Raw genomic sequence first — 17,752 nt, 5'->3', positions numbered from 1 at the left:
GGAGCATTTAGAAAACGGTGACATGTGAATGATGGGCTTCTTTACATGAAACATAGCGCTTCCTGGTGGAATGGATAATGGTAAAACTTCAGAATGTTTTATATATATATATATATATATTCAAAGGTGACCACTGAGTCCTAAGGGGAGCAGCAATTCTTTACATGGTATTTCAGGAAATTTGAAAGTATGGGTTCTTATCATGGACTCTGAAGTATTAGTGGTAACACTGTACGTGTATGTGTAACTCGGCTGCATAAAGTAAGTATCGAAAAAAAAGATTTTACCGCGGAGAACTCGTAAATATATAAATGATTTGTATAATTGCCTGCACTTATTTAGAATAGAGATTAAATCCATATCTATCTGATTTTAAGCACGAACACTCACTCTATCTGTGTTCGGCTCTATACATTCTAAACTGGCGTGGAGTCAAACGTATATCAGAGTTGTGTTAATCAACGTATGTTTAATAACTAAGAACTAATCTGTGACCCCCTGATACTTTGGTATCATCAGTGAAGACGGTTCATGATGTGTCTAAAGCACCTGTCCGTATAAGAGCCGAGTCAACATTAGCAATGGAGGTTAGATCGGCGGGGCCTATAACTCGAATGATCCAATACCCGGTTTTAGCAGCAAAGTTTGGTCCTCTGTTACAATATCCAGTGTAAGCATCCTCAGATTGTATTTAGGAGCATAGGAACGGGAGTAGGCCATTCAGCCCCTCCAGCCTGCTGCCCCATTCAGTTAGACGATGGCTGATCTGTATCTTAACTCCATTGACCCGCCGTGGTTCTATCCCTTAATACTCTTACCTAACAAAAATTATTTTCAAAATTTTTATTACCGAAAATACTATTTTTCAGTGTGATAATGAGGTTGTCCAAATGAGTACTGTTTATTTTACCATGTCAGCCCTCAGCTCCCCTGCCCCTCACACACGAGCAATAACACACCATTTAAGAGATACTTTGAAGCATTTCAACAGGTCTTCTCAAAAGGACTCAACACCGCTTATTACCATGTGATCTGGCCGTCTGCAAAATTGGATATTGAGATATTGAACAACAGTCCCCATCATATCTGATGATTCAACCACGGGCGTGCACAGCAATTCGGGGTTCTCTTTGTATCCGAGCTGCCTTTAGTCTATATATGTCGATAGGGGAGAGGGGGATGGGATTAAGCGCTGTTAAGTCCCTGGCCGGGCTCCAGGGTCAAGTTGGCGGCCAACTGGCAGACCGTTGAACTCCACAGTTATTCTTTAGGTCGTCTGTCCTCCCACCCCTCCCTCTAAAGATCAAACACAGGGAAATAAGTTTGATAAACTTTTTTTAAAAAAGTAATCACTTTCTCCAGTGTTAAACTGTCTGATCTGTCAGATCTCTAGAAGTTCAAGAATATTGCAGAAAGTTCTCTACACTTGCCTATCGTTGTTAAGGGACGGTGAAGTAAGACTGATAGCCCACTTCTGGGCTTCAACTTTGTATTGCCCCGTTAAAAGGTGGAGGGGCTATGGTTTCCTTTTCAATTTAATGATAATATTTCTTACCTGAGAATGCATGGCAGCACCAGACCCACTGAGGCAGGGCTTCGGTAACACTCACAGATGAAAATGAAACTTAAAACTTATGGCGGCGTAGTAAATATCCACAGGCTGGCAGAGAGAGAAAAACACAGAGGCTCCTATTATTCTGCCGCCTTTCTATGATTGGTGACGGGGCGACTTTGTCGCTTTCAAGAACTCGGCTTGTGTACGAACTACTGTGAAAATGTATCATATGTTAAAAGGCATCAGATCTCTCCAACTTTTCCTCCAAGCGTCGGTTTCGTGATAGAGCGACGAGGGTGAAAACGCCCAGTCATGGAGTGACAGGGGATGTCGGAGTCACACTGTGTGACCCAGCAGAGTGAGGTTCACGGCTGGGCATCATCCTCATATCCAAGAATTCAAGCTCCACCGCCATAGTCTACATTTAAAGACTCTCACCCATACACGTTAAAACGATCAAAGGGAAGGGTTGTCTGTGCTGAGCAAACAGAAAGACTTCCATCTAGTGTCAGCTTCAGGTACTCCCACAGACCAGGTACCGCAGGCACCAGATGTTGAATAAGGCTGCCGCTCGTCTTCCCCCAGCAAGATAGTTTGGGAACATAGGAAAAGGAGCATGCCATTTAGTCCCTCGAGCCTGTTCCGCCATTCAATGAGTTCATGGTTGATCTGTGACCTAACTCCATATTAGATATATGTTCACGCATGGTTAGGCTGTTAACTAAATCTTTCCATCACAGGATTTTAAAGGAAATAGGTGAGAACATTACAGAAGCCCTAACTATAATCTTCCAAAGTTCTCTCGATTCAGGAACCGTTCCTTTGGATTGGAAAATTGCACATGTAACTCCCCTACTTAAGAAAGGTGAGGGAGGGAAACCAGGGAATCAATGGCCAGTTAGTCTAACATCTGTTGTTGGGAAAATACTAGAGTCCATAATTAAGGATAGAGTGACTGAACACCTTGAAAATTTTCAGCTGATCAGAGAGAGCCAGCATGGATTTGTAAAGGGTAGGTCATGCCTGACGAACCTGATTGAATTTTTTGAAGAGGTGACTAAAGTAGTGGACATGGGAATGTCTATGGATGTTGTTTATATGGACTTCCAGAAGGCATTAGATAAAGTCTCCCATAAGAGACTGTTAGCTAAAGTTGAAGCTTATGGAATTGAAGGCAAATTATTGACCTGGTTAGGAAGTTGGCTGAGTGGAAGGAGCCAGAGAGTAGAGATGTGAGCAGGTACTCAAATTGGCAGGATGTGACTAGTAATGTCCCACAGGGATCTGTGTTGGGGCCTCAACTATTCACTGTATTTATTAGATGATGGGATAAAGAGCCACATATCCAAGTTTGTCAATGACAAAAAAGATAGGCAGCATTGTAAGCAGTGTAGATGGAAGCATAAAATTACAGATAGATATTAATAGATTAAGTGCATGGGCAAAACTGTGGCAAATGGATTTCAATGTAGGCAAGTGTGAAGTCATTCCCTTTGGACCTCAAAAGGATAGACCAGGGTACTTTCTAAATGGTGAAAAGCTCAAAATAGTTGAAGTCCAAAGAGATTTAGGGGTTCATGTACATAAATCATTAAAATGTCATGGACAGGTACAGAAAATAATCAAAAAGGCTAAAGGAATGCTGGCCTTTATATCTAAAGGACCTGAATACAAGGGGGTAGAAGTTAAGCTACAGCTTTACAAAGTCCTGGTTAGATCACACCTGGAGTACTGTGTTCAGTTCTGGGCACTGCATCTTAGGAAGGATTTCTTGGCATTGGAGGGAGTGCAGTGTAGATTTACTAGAATGATACCTGAACTCCAAGGGTTAATTACGAGGAGAGATTACACAAACTAGGGTTGTATTCCCTGGAATTTAGAAGATTAAGGGGCGATCTGATCAAAGTTTTTAAGATATTAAGAGGAACTTATAGGGTAGATATAGAGGAACTATTTCCACTGGTTGGGGAGTCTAGGACCGAGACTGATAGGTTTTAGTTAACCAACGATATTAAGGTATATGGGGCAAAGACGGTTATATGGAGTTAAGTCACAGATCAGCCATGATCTCATTGAATGACAGAACAGGCTCGAGGGGCGTAACAGCTTACTCCAGTTCCTTTATTCCTATGTTCCATATAACCATCACAGATTTAAAATTAACAATTGAGCTAGCATCAACTGCTGTTTGCAGAAGAGAGTTCCAAACTTCTACCACCCTTTGTGTATAGAAGAAGTGTTTCCTAACTTCACTCCTGAAAGTCGTGGCTCTAATTTTTAGGCTATGCCCCCTACTCTAACTAGGGTCCTCTATTTATAATGAAGGAGCATTTTTTTCTGGTTGAACTAAACAAGGCTTTGTATAGCTGTAGCATATTTCTACCTCCTTGTATTCAGGTCCTTTAGATATAAAGGCCAGCATTCCATTAGCCTTTTTGATTATTTTCTGTACCTGTCCATGACATTTTAATGATCTATGTACATGGACCCCTAAGTCTCTTTGGACTTCGACTGTTTCGAGCTTTTCTGCATTTAGGAAGTGATCTATCATTTTTAGGTCCAAAGTGGATGACCTCACACTTGCCTACACTGAAATCCATTTTTCACAGTTTTGCCCATTCACTTAATCTATTAATATCTCTCTGTAATTTTATGTTGCCTATCTTTTGTCATTGGCAAATTTGGATATGTGGCTCTCTATCCCATCATCTAAGTCGTTAATAAATACAATAAATAGTTGAGGCCCCAACACAGATCCCTGTGGGACACCACTAGTCACATCCTGCCAATTTGAGTACCTGCCCATTATCCCTGCTCTCTGTCTCCTGTCGCTCAACCAATTTCCTAACCAGGTCAATAATTTGCCCAATAGTTTGACATTACAACTCCTCTGGACCCATCTTTTGTTTCTTTACTTGTCCATTACCACCGCCTTTTGCCTTGCACCATCATCCCTTTTGTCATTTAATCACTCCTGCCCTCCACCCTATCACAGACCTTACCTATTGTTCTAGAGTGCCTTAGATTGGGAATAGCAAGAAGTAACCTCATGGCCTGGCATATCCCTCACTCTACCATTACCAACAAGCCAGGGGATCAACACTGGTTCAATGAGGAGTGTAGAAGAGCATGCCAGGAGCAGCACAGGTGTACCTAAAAATGAGGTGCCAACCTGGTGAAGCTACAATACAGGACTACTTGCATGCTAAACAGTGGAAACAACATGCTATAGACAGAGCTAAGCAATTCCACAACCAATGGATCAGATCAAAGCTCTGCAGTCCTACCACATCCAGTCGTGAATGGTGGTGGACAATTAAACAACTAATGGGAGGAGGAGGCTCCCTGAACATCTCCATCCTCAATAATGGCAGAGTCCAGCACGTGAGTGCAAAAGACAAGGCTGAAATGTTTGCAACCATCTTCAGCCAGAAGTGCCGAGTGGATGATTCATCTTGGCCTCTTCCCGATATCCCCACCATCACAGAAGCCAGTCTTCAGCCAATTCGATTCACTCCACGTGATATCAAGAAACGACTGAGTGCACTGGGTACAGCAAAGGCTATGGGCCCCGACAACATCCTGGCTGTCGTGCTGAAGACTTGTGCCCCAGAACGAGCTGCGCCTCTAACCAAGCTGTTCCAGTACAGCTACAACACTGGCATCCACCCGACAATGTGGAAAATTGCCCAGGTATACCCTGTCCACAAACAGCAGAACAAATCCAATCCGGCCAATTGCCGCCCCATCAGTCTACTCTCAATCATCAGCAAACGATGGAATGTGTCAATGACAGTGCTATCAAGTGGCACTTACTCACCAATAACCTGCTCACCGATGCTCAGTTTGGGTTCCGCCAGGACCACTCAGCTCCAGACCTCATTACAGCCTTGGTCCAAACATGGACAAATGAGCTGAATTCCAGAGGTGAGGTGAGAGTGTCTGCCTTTGACATCAAGGCAGCATTTGACCAAGTGTGGCACCAAGGAGCCCGAGTAAAATTGAAGTCATTGGGAATCGGGGGAAAACTCTCCAGTGGCTGGAGTCATACCTAACACAAAGGAAGATGGTTGTGGTTGTTGGTGGCCAATCATCTCAGCCCCAGGATATTGCTGCAGGAGTTCCTCAGGGCAGTGTCCGAGGCCCAACCATCTTCAGCTGCTTCATCAATGACCCTCCCTTCATCATAAGGTCAGAAATGGGGATGTTCGCTGATGATTGCACAGTGTTCAATTCCATTTGCAACCGCTCAGATAATGAAGCAGTCCGTGCCCACATGCAGCAAGACCTGGACAACATCCAGGCTTGGGCTGACAAGTGGCGAGTAACGTTCACGCCAGACAAGTGCCAGGCAATGACCATCTCCAACAAGAGAGAATCTAACCACCTCCCCTAGACATTCAACGGCATTACCATCGCCGAATCCCCCACCATCAACATCCTGGGGGTCACCATTGACCAGAAACTTAACTGGACCAGCCATATAAATACTGTGGCTACAAGAGCAGGTCAGAGGCTGGGTATTCTGCAGCGAGTGACTCACCTCCTGACTCCCCAAAGCCTTTCCCCCATTTACAATGCACAAGTCTTGTGATGGAATACTCTCCACTTGCCTGGTTGAGTGCAGCTCCAACAACACTCAAGAAGCTCGACACCATCCAGAACAAAACAGCCTGCTTGATTGGCACCCCATCCACCACTATAAACATTCACTCCCTTCATCACCGGCACACAGTGGCTGCAGTGTGTACCATCTACAGGATGCACTGCATTAACTTGCCAAGGCTTCTTCGGCAGCACCTCCCAAACCTGTGACCTCCACCACCTTGAAGGACTGATGTGGAGATGCCGGTGATGGACTGGGGTGGACAAATGTAAGGAGACTTACAACACCAGGTTATAGTCCAACAGCTGTTGGACTATAACCTGGTGTTGTAAGACTTCTTACCTTGAAGGACAAGGGCAGCAGGCACATGGGAACAACACCATCTGCACATTCCCCTCCAAGTCACACACCATCCCGACTTGGAAATATATCGTCGTTCCTTCATTGTCGCTGGGTCAAAATCCTGGAACTCCCTTCCTAACAGCACTGTGGGAGAACCTTCACCACACGGACTGCAGCGGTTCAAGAAGGCGGCTCACCACCACCTTCTCAAGGGCAATTAGGAATGGGCAATAAATACTGGCCTTGCCAGCGATGCCAACATCCCATGAACGAATAAAAAAAAAGTAATTGCAATAATCAGTGAAGCAAATAATTCATAAACTAAACAAATCTGCAAGAGAACGAGTATGATAGGATAATTCTTGGGAAGAAAATGTAGAATAGCTCCTGGGTAAAAGGTACTACATGGCTAGTCTCAATTATCAACTCCATTATGTACATGTCCAGGATACACATATTGTAAGATGGTTCTACAGTAGATAAGCCAATATTTAAGAGCAGATACAATAGAGTAGATTTTCAACTTACCACCTGGATGGAAAACTGACAGGGGACGAAATTGGTCTTCGGTGAAAGTGCAAATTGGGCGATGGCAAATCGGTGGTCCACCTTACACCGCGCCTGATTTTCTTTTCTCTCGACTTCAGTGGGAAAAAAAATGGGGTGTGGTGTAACATGGGGCTGCAAATTCACAATCGGCCATTTCATGCTTTCGTCGAACATCAATTTCACCCCCACAATATGGTTCGGCCATCCATTAATAGAAACCACACGATCTTCATTTCATGCCCTGGGAGATGGGGGGCCGGAGGGTGGGGTGGCGATGGCCCACATTATTTCTGTGAGGCCCAAAGGCACATTCCTGCACTTCCAGCCCCCACAAAAATATGTCCAAATGTGCTTTGGCCCTGTTTAGTTCAACCAGAAAAAAAAATGCTCCTTCATTATAAATAGAGGAGCCTAGAAGAACAAAAAAGAAGCTTTAATATCAAAATGTGGGGTAAACCTTCGAACAATCGGTCACCATAAAAACTGTCAACATAGACAATTATTATAAATCAAGTAAAAAAGTATTATTTTGTAAACTTACATTGTTGACAATACTGAGGAGGATTGATAAAAATGAGGAACTGGGATACTATAAAAGGTGCTGAGGTAATTGCAAAAAGGACAGACTTTGATCAAGTTACACAACAGTAATTAAAATGTGCGAACACAATCTGGTAGAACAATTCGAGCATATTAAGCATTTCAAGAAGGAGCAATTTTACCAGATAGTTTTTTTTTTGGTTAGGATTCTTCCTATAATTAAATAATTAAAATGCAAGAGTCGGTCATTTCTGATTATTACCTTGTAAGGACACATAAGAAAAGTCAAAGTCATTCAGCCAATTGAAGCTCATCCTTCGAGTAGCTTCATTGTCGTATTTTCACAACCACCTGTATTCTGAACATCCTTAGTGTTTTTGTCTCTATTGCTTTGCCGGACAGATTATTCTGCACATTGATCACTCCTTGAGATCTGTTTTCATTCTACTTTTCAATCATCTACATTTATCTCTGATCGTGTTTTTCTGGCATTTTATTGAAGTAATGTTCTGGGTGTACTTTATCTCTGTACTTCAACGCTGTTCCCCCCTCCCCCAGCTTTAGTGTAAAACATAAGTTTCTCTCATATTTCCACATAGCGTATCACCATTACACTTGGGATCAGTCTTATGGCCCTTGTGTCTACCTTTACCAATGTATATCCTTTTTGTGCCGTGATTCCTGGACCTGAGTACAGTACACCAGGTGCAGTCTGAGCACTCAATTGCACAGTTTGATCGTGACTTCATGCCTCGATCAGATATAATGTTTAATGTACCAACAATGGGCTAAATGCTTCCGCCCCGTCCCACATCAATTATAAGTGAGTGGAAAATTCTGGCCAAGTTTTCATTGCAATATTTTTATATATTATTTGAATTACAACTTACCAAACGATTAATATTTGCAGCAGTTGTACTATGTGAAAATGAAACCTAAAGCTTTTTGCACGTGTTGGCACTATATCAAAACACTGGTGATTTGAGTCTACACAAAGTCATATGCGTGCTCATTCAATTCCTGCTGATTTTCTTAAATATAAAGTTATTTTGTTTTCAAACATGCTTCAAGATTTTAATGCATCAAATGAACTCAGCCAAACATGTTTTCTTATAAAATTGTGGAAAAGCTAGTTTCATTTACGAGTGATGGTCTCCTCACCTAGTGGCAGCTCCAAGAATTGACAAATTCAGCAGTGACAAATTCCTCGTCATATGAACGGCTAGGATTGGAACAATCCATTCCATTATACGATAAGCAAATCTTATCAATAATTATCCTACAGCTACTGCACAGTCACCAAAATCCAGAGGATTGGGGAGGGGAGGGGGGTTGAGGGAACACATTCCGAGTCAAACACACCTCAGATGAGATAAGAAGGGATCTGGCCAAAATTAGCTGGATAGAAAAGCTGTCAAACAGGTTGATGGATCAGCAATAGGAAATCTTCAGATATAAGATGGGTGGAGTACAAAATAAATGTATTCCTATGAGAAAAAGGGGTGCACCAAAGAATAGCGTTCAGTAAATAAATAGAGATTAAATCAAAACTGAAACTTAAAAGAAAAGAAAGAACTTGCATTTATATAGCGCCTTTCATGACCTCAGGACGTACCAATGTGCTTTACGCCAATTAAGTACTTTTAAAGTGTACTCACTGTTATGATGTAGGAAACGCAGCAGTCAATTTGTGCACAGCAAGGTCCCACGAACAGCAATGAGATACATGTCCAGATAATCTGTTTTAATGATATTGGTTGATGGCTAAATATTAGCCAGGAAACCAGAGAGAACTCTTCTTTGACGTAGTGCTGCGGGATCTTTTACATCCACCTAGGAGGGCAGACGGCGCCTCAGCTTAATGTCTCATCCGAAAGACGGCACCTCCGGCAGTGCAGCACTCATTCAGTACTGCACTGATTTTGTGCTCAAGTCTCTGGCATAGGACTTGAACCCACAACCTTCTGACTCAGAGGTAAGAGTGCTACACTAGTAAAGATAGTCATGAAGAATATAGAATGTGTGGTGAGGAGGTGAAAACAGAGATTTGAAGGGCTAAACAGGAATACAAAAAAATAGGCTAGCAAATAATATAAAAGGTAAGGGCTTTTATAAGCATATAAAAACAAAATGATAATTAAAAATTGGGTAGGACCACTCAGGGATGAAAGAGGGGAGTAGATTTTCATCTTCACTGTCTGGGTGGTTATCTGGCGAGATGGAGCACCTGCTCTTTATAGAACCTGCCCGATTTTCATTCCAATGGAACAAAAATCAGGCGGGTTCTATAACGAGCAGCTGATCTGCTCCATCAGAGCACCACCCAGGCAGTAACTATGAAAATCTACCCCAGGGATTCAAATTGTGGAGGATGAAGAAAAGGCAGAGCTATTAAATAAATATTTTGCATCAGTTTGTATAAATTATAATGAAAGTGAGAATGTAGGTATACTAGAGGAGTGAAAATTTAAGGGAAAATTGGATAAGTATTTGAAGCAGATGGAGATACAAGGCTATGGGGAGAGTGCGGAGCAGTGGAAATAGCTTTGAATTGCCCTGGCACAGACACGATAGACTGTGTGGAAACACCTTTTGTGCTGTAAGCTTCCTTAGTTCTATGATTCTAATTTTTCTTGTAGGGGTACGGTAATGTAGTGTTTATATTACTGGACTAGTAATCCAGAGGTCTGGTTAATAATCCAGAGAATGAGAGTTCAAATCTCACCATGGCAGTTTGAGAATTTGAATTCAGTTTTAAAAATCTGGAAATAAAAAGCTGGTATCAGTAAAAGTGACCATGAAGCTGTTAGATTGTTGTAAAAACCCAACTGGTCACTAATTTCCTTCAGGGAAGTAAACCTGTCATACTTACCCGGTCTGGCCTATATGTGACTCCAATCCCACACCAACATTGTTGACTCTTAACTGCCCTCTGAGGTGACCTGGCAAGTCACTCAGGTGTATGAAACTACTATCTGCAATGGTTCAAGAAGGCGGCTAACCACCACCTTCTCCAGGGTAACTAGGAATGGGTAATAAATGCTGGCCTTGCCAGTGATGCCCACATCCCAGAATGAATTTTTAAAAAGCACAGGACAGACGATAAGTTCTGATCAGTATTAATATTTAGGGGCCATAAATATATGATAGTCACTAAAAAATCCAATAAAGAATTCTGGAGAAATATCTTTACCCAGAGAGTGGTTAGGATGTGGAACTTGCTACCACAAGGAGTAGTTGAGGTGAATAGCGTGGGTGCATTTAAGGGGAAGCTAGATAAGTACATGAGGGAGAAAGGAATAGAAGATTATACAGATAGGGTTAGATGAAGAGGGATGGGAGGAGGCTCGTGTGGAGCATAAACACCAGCACAGACCAGTTGGGCCGAATGGCCTATTTCTGTGCTGTAAATTCTATGTAATTCCTCAACCAAAGGAATTCTTTTTAAACTGTGCATTTTCTAACCTTCAAAATTGGCTTTCTCTTTTTCATGTTCATTTACAGGGTCAATTATATTTTAATAAATGTATTTCACAGATGTCCTGATGGTTTTTGTCATTTCAAATACATTTTTTTACTATTTTCCATTCTTCTTCATTCGACCCCATGGCTGCTGCTGCCTCAGAACATTTGGAAACATTGTACTCAGAATTCTGATCGTAGGCAATTACACATCACAGGAGTGGACTGGGCGGCAGACTGGTTCTCCGGCTCTGAGCTGCACCCCAAAATATAAGGTTGCGTCTATTTATAAAACCGCGGTGCAAAGATCTCATTTTCTTATTCTCGCTGAGAGGAAGTGGGAGAACAATACTCACCCAACACTCTGTCTGCAATTTGTAATCTGATCCAGTCTGCTGTTGAGTAATTTAAATTCTCTGCAATGTGTAATTTGATCAATTGTAAACAATTTTACAACACCAAGTTATAGTCCAACAATTTTATTTGAAAATCACAATCTTTCGGAGGCTTCCTCCTTCCTCAGGTGAATGTCAAGAAATCCTCGAACCTTTCGCATTTATAAATCACAGAACAATACCTGGTGATTACAGATAATCTTTCCAACTGCCCGTTGCCAAGCCACCGAATATACAAACAATCAAAAAAAAACAGAGAGAGAGAGGCAGAAACAGAGAAACATCCGGAAGGAAGAGAAAGACAGCAAATGACCCGTTATATTAAAAACAGATAACTTTTATTCGCTGGTGGGGTTACGTGTAGCGTGACATGAACCCAAGATCCCGGTTGAGGCCGTCCTCATGGGTGCGGAACTTGGCTATCAATTTCTGCTCGACGATTTTGCGTTGTCATGTGTCTCGAAGGCCGCCTTGGAGTACGCTTACCCGAAGGTCGGTGGCTGAATGTCCTTGACTGCTGAAGTGTTCCCCGACTGGGAGGGAACCCTCCTGTCTGGCGATTGTTGCGCGGTGTCCGTTCATCCGTTGTTGCAGTGTCTGCATGGTCTCGCCAATGTACCATGCTCCGGGGCATCCTTTCCTGCAATGTATGAGGTAGACAACGTTGGCCGAGTCACAGGAGTATGAACCATGTACCTGGTGGGTGGTGTCCTCTCGTGTGATGGTGGTACCTGTGTCGATGATCTGGCATGTCTTGCAGAGGTTACCGTGGCAGGGTTGTGTGGTGTCGTGGACGCTGTTCTCCTGAAAGCTGGGTAATTTGCTGCGAACTATGGTCTGTTTGAGGTTGGGTGGCTGTTCAAAGGCGAGTAGTGGAGGTGTGGGGATGGCCATAGCGAGGTATTCGTCGTCATTGATGACATGTTGAAGGCTGCGGAGAACATGGCGTAGTTTCTCCACTCCAGGGAAGTACTGAACGACGAAGGGTACTCTGTTGGTTGCGTCCCGTGTTAGTCTTCTGAGGCGGTCTATGCGATTTTTCGCTGTGGCCCGTCGGAACTGTCGATCGATGAGTCGAGTGTCATATCCCGTTCTTACTAGGGCATCTTTCAGCGTCTGTAGGTGTCCATCGCAGTCCTCCTCGTCTGAGCAGACCCTGTGTATTCGCAGGGCCTGTCCATAGGGGATGGCCTCTTTGACGTGGTTGGGGTGGAAGCTGGAAAAGTGGAGCATCGTGAGGTTGTCCGTGAGGTGCTGAGGTGCCCGTCTTTGATGGAGATTCGTGTATCCAAGAAAGAAACTGATTCTGAGGAGTAGTCCATGGTGAGCTTGATGGTGGGATGGAACTTGTTGATGTTATCGTGTAGTCTCTTTAGTGATTCTTCGCCGTGGGTCCATAGAAAGAAAATGTCGTCGATGTATCTGGTGTATAGCGTTGGTTGGAGGTCCTGTGCAGTGAAGAAGTCCTGCTCGAACTTGTGCATGAAAATGTTGGCGTATTGGGGTGCGAATTTGGTCCCCATGGCTGTTCCGTGTGTTTGGGTAAAGAACTGGTTGTCGAAGGTGAAGACATTGTGCTCCAGGATGAAGCGGATGAGTTGTAGGATGGCGTCTGGAGATTGGCTGTTGTTGGTGTTGAGTACTGAGGCTGTTGCAGCGATGCCGTCATCGTGGGGGATACTGGTGTATAGTGCCGAGACGTCCATCGTAGTGAGAAGTGTTCCTGGTTCAACTGGTCTGTGGGTGCTGAGTTTTTGTAGGAAGTCTGTAGTGTCGTGACAGAAGCTGGGGGTTCCCTGTACGATGGGTATCAGGATGCCCTCGATGTATCCAGAGAGGTTCTCACACAGGGTTCTGTTGCCTGATACGATAGGACGTCCGGGTGTGTTGGCTTTGTGTATCTTTGGGAGGCAGTAGAAGTCTCCCACGCGGGGAGTACGTGGGATGAGAGCGCGTAGGATGCTTTGAAGGTCTGGATCGAAGGTCTTGATCAGTTTGTTGAAGAATCACTAAAGAGACTACACGATAACATCAACAAGTTCCATCCCACCATCAAGCTCACCATGGACTACTCCTCAGAATCAGTTTCTTTCTTGGACACACGAATCTCCATCAAAGATGGGCACCTCAGCACCTCACTCTACCGCAAGCCCACGGACAACCTCACAATGCTCCGCTTTTCCAGCTTCCACCCTAACCACGTCAAAGAGGCCATCCCCTATGGACAGGCCCTGCGAATACACAGGGTCTGCTCAGACGAGGAGGACCGCGATGGACACCTACAGACGCTGAAAGACGCCCTAGTAAGAACGGGATATGACACTCGACTCATCGATCAACAGTTCCGACGGGCCACAGCAAAAAATCGCATAGACCTCCTCAGAAGACTAACATGGGACGCAACCAACAGAGTAGCCTTCGTCGTCCAGTACTTCCCCGGAGTGGAGAAACTACGCCATGTTCTCCGCAGCCTTCAACATGTCATCAATGACGACGAACACCTCGCTATGGCCATCCCCACACCTCCACTACTCGCCTTTAAACAGCCACCCAACCTCAAACAGACCATCGTTCGCAGCAAATTACCCAGCCTTCAGGAGAACAGCGTCCACAACACCACACAAGCCTGCCAGTGTAACCTCTGCAAGACAGGCCAGATCATCGACACAGATACCACCATCACACAAGAGGACACCACCCACCAGGTACATGGTTCATACTCCTGTGACTCGGCCAACGTTGTCTACCTCATACGTTGCAGGAAAGGATGCCCCGGAGCATGGTACATTGGCGAGACCATGCAGACACTGCAACAACGGATGAACGGACACCGCGCAACAATCGCCAGACAGGAGGGTTCCCTCCCAGTCGGGGAACACTTCAGCAGTCAAGGACATTCAGCCACCGACCTTCGGGTAAGCGTACTCCAAGGCGGCCTTCGAGACACACGACAACGCAAAATCGTCGAGCAGAAATTGATAGCCAAGTTCCGCACTCATGAGGACGGCCTCAACCGGGATCTTGGGTACGTGTCACGCTACACGTAACCCCACCAGCGAATAAAAGTTATCTGTTTTTAATATAACGGGTCATTTGCTGTCTTTCTCTTCCTTCCGGATGTTTCTATGTTTCTGCCTCTCTCTCTCTGTTTTTTTTTGGTTGTTTGTATATTCGGTGGTCCTGTAGGTAACACCTCTCTGTCTGAACACTTTGATTGCCTTGGCAACGGGCAGTTGGAAAGATTATCTGTAATCACCAGGTATTGTTCTGTGATTTATAAATGCGAAAGGTTCGAGGATTTCTTGACATTCACCTGAGGAAGGAGGAAGCCTCCGAAAGATTGTGATTTTCAAATAAAATTGTTGGACTATAACTTGGTGTTGTAAAATTGTTTACAATTGTCAACCCCAGTCCATCACCGGCATCTCCACATCATAATTTGATCAAGTCATTGTCAGGCAGACTACATAGTTCAGGCAAGGCACAGTGCTAACATTACTGACTTTAGAGAACACACAGCGCTAACACTACCGAGTTCAGAGAACACACAGCACTAACACTACCGAGTTCAGAGAACACACAGCACTAACACTACCGAGTTCAGAGAACACACAGCACTAACACGACCGAGTTCAGAGAACACACAGCACTAACACTACCGAGTTCAGAGAACACACAGCACGAACACTACCGAGTTCAGAGAACACACAGCACTAACACTACTGAGTTCAGAGAACACACAGCACTAACACTACTGAGTTCAGAGAACACACAGCACTAACACTACCGAGTTCAGAGAACACACAGCACTAACACTATTGAGTTCAGAGAACACACAGCACTAACACTACTGAGTTCAGAGAACACACAGCACTAACACTACTGAGTTCAGAGAACACACAGCACTAACACTACTGAGTTCAGAGAACACACAGCGCTAACACTACCGAGTTCAGAGAACACACAGCACTAACACTACCGAGTTCAGAGAACACACAGCACTAACACTACCGAGTTCAGAGAACACACAGCACTAACACTACCGAGTTCAGAGAACACACAGCACTAACACTACCGAGTACAACGCAAAATCGTCGAGCAGAAATTGATAGCCAAGTTCCGCACCCATGAGGACGGCCTCAACCGGGATCTTGGGTTCATGTCACGCTACACGTTACCCCACCAGCGAACAAATGTTATCTGTTTTTAATATAACGGGTCAGTTGCTGTCTTTTCTGTGTTTCTACCTCTCTATCTCTGTTTTTTTTTTGTTTGTTGTTTTTTTTTTGGTGATTTGTATATTCTGAGACCTGGCAGGTAACACCTGTCTGTCTGCACACTGATTGCCTTGGCAACGGGCAGTTGAAAAAACTGTCTGTACTCACCAAGCATTGTTCTGTGAATTATAAATGCGATTTCATTTCGTGGATTTCATTTTCACATCGTTCACCTGAGGAAGGAGGAAGCCTCCGAAAGCTTGTGAATTTAAAATAAAATTGCTGGACTATAACTTGATGTTGTAAAATTGTTTACAGTTCAGAGAACACACAGCACTAACACTACCGAGTTCAGAGAACACACAGCGCTAACACTACTGAGTTCAGAGAACACACAGCACTAACACTACCGAGTTCAGAGAACACACAGCGCTAACACTACCGAGTTCAGAGAACACACAGCACTAACACTACCGAGTTCAGAGAACACACAGCACTAACACTACCGAGTTCAGAGAACACACAGCACTAACACTACTGAGTTCAGAGAACACACAGCACTAACACTACCGAGTTCAGAGAACACACAGCACTAACACTACCGAGTTCAGAGAACACACAGCGTTCACACTACTGAGTTCAGAGAACACACAGCACTGACACTACCGAGTTCAGAGAACACACAGCACTAACACTACTGAGTTCAGAGAACACACAGCACTAACACTACCGAGTTCAGAAAACACACAGTGCTAACACTACCGAGTTCAGAGAACACACAGCACTAACACTACCGAGTTCAGAGAACACACAGCACTAACACTACTGAGTTCAGAGAACACACAGCACTAACACTACTGAGTTCAGAGAACACACAGCACTAACACTACTGAGTTCAGAGAACACACAGCGCTAACACTACCGAGTTCAGAGAACACACAGCGCTAACACTACTGAGTTCAGAGAACACACAGCACGAACACTACTGAGTTCAGAGAACACACAGCACTAACACTACTGAGTTCAGAGAACACACAGCACTAACACTACTGAGTTCAGAGAACACACAGCGCTAACACTACCGAGTTCAGAGAACACACAGCACTAACACTACTGAGTTCAGAGAACACACAGCACTAACACTACTGAGTTCAGAGAACACACAGCACTAACACTACTGAGTTCAGAGAACACACAGCGCTAACACTACCGAGTTCAGAGAACACACAGCGCTAACACTACTGAGTTCAGAGAACACACAGCACTAACACTACTGAGTTCAGAGAACACACAGCACTAACACTACTGAGTTCAGAGAACACACAGCACTAACACTACTGAGTTCAGAGAACACACAGCACTAACACTACTGAGTTCAGAGAACACACAGCACTAACACTACTGAGTTCAGAGAACACACAGCACTAACACTACTGAGTTCAGAGAACACACAGCACTAACACTACTGAGTTCAGAGAACACACAGCACTAACACTACTGAGTTCAGAGAACACACAGCGCTAACACTACCGAGTTCAGAGAACACACAGCGCTAACACTACTGAGTTCAGAGAACACACAGCACTAACACTACTGAGTTCAGAGAACACACAGCACTAACACTACTGAGTTCAGAGAACACACAGCACTAACACCACTGAGTTCAGAGAACACACAGCGCTAACACTACTGAGTTCAGAGAACACACAGCACTAACACTACTGAGTTCAGAGAACACACAGCACTAACACTACTGAGTTCAGAGAACACACAGCACTAACACTACCGAGTTCAGAGAACACACAGCGTTCACACTACTGAGTTCAGAGAACACACAGCACTGACACTACCGAGTTCAGAGAACACACAGCACTAACACTACTGAGTTCAGAGAGCACACAGCGTTCACACTACTGAGTTCAGAGAACACACAGCACGAACACTACTGAGTTCAGAGAACACACAGCGCTAACACTACCGAGTTCAGAGAACACACAGCACTAACACTACTGAGTTCAGAGAACACACAGCACTAACACTACTGAGTTCAGAGAACACACAGCACGAACACTACTGAGTTCAGAGA

General features: G+C 44.2%; 1 protein-coding gene across 2 annotated transcripts in view; it reads right to left on the bottom strand.

Annotated features, from left to right (window-relative positions):
* nlrc5 (NLR family, CARD domain containing 5) overlaps positions 1–17,752 on the bottom strand; it is a 229,803-nt gene that overhangs the window by 200,745 nt on the left and 11,306 nt on the right. The window contains exon 1 of one of the 2 annotated variants that reach the window (XM_067997776.1): positions 1,556–1,977. The exons of the other annotated variant lie outside the window; for it this stretch is intronic. The gene's annotated coding sequence lies outside the window, so the exon portion shown is untranslated. Of the gene's footprint in view, positions 1–1,555; positions 1,978–17,752 lie in introns of those variants that run through there. 2 annotated transcript variants of the gene reach the window in all.

This window comes from Heptranchias perlo, chromosome 16 (assembly GCF_035084215.1).
Source record: "Heptranchias perlo isolate sHepPer1 chromosome 16, sHepPer1.hap1, whole genome shotgun sequence".
Lineage (NCBI taxonomy): Eukaryota > Metazoa > Chordata > Chondrichthyes > Hexanchiformes > Hexanchidae > Heptranchias > Heptranchias perlo.
Note: the sequence above shows the minus strand (reverse complement) of the source record. Positions and strands in the feature narration are given on the sequence as shown.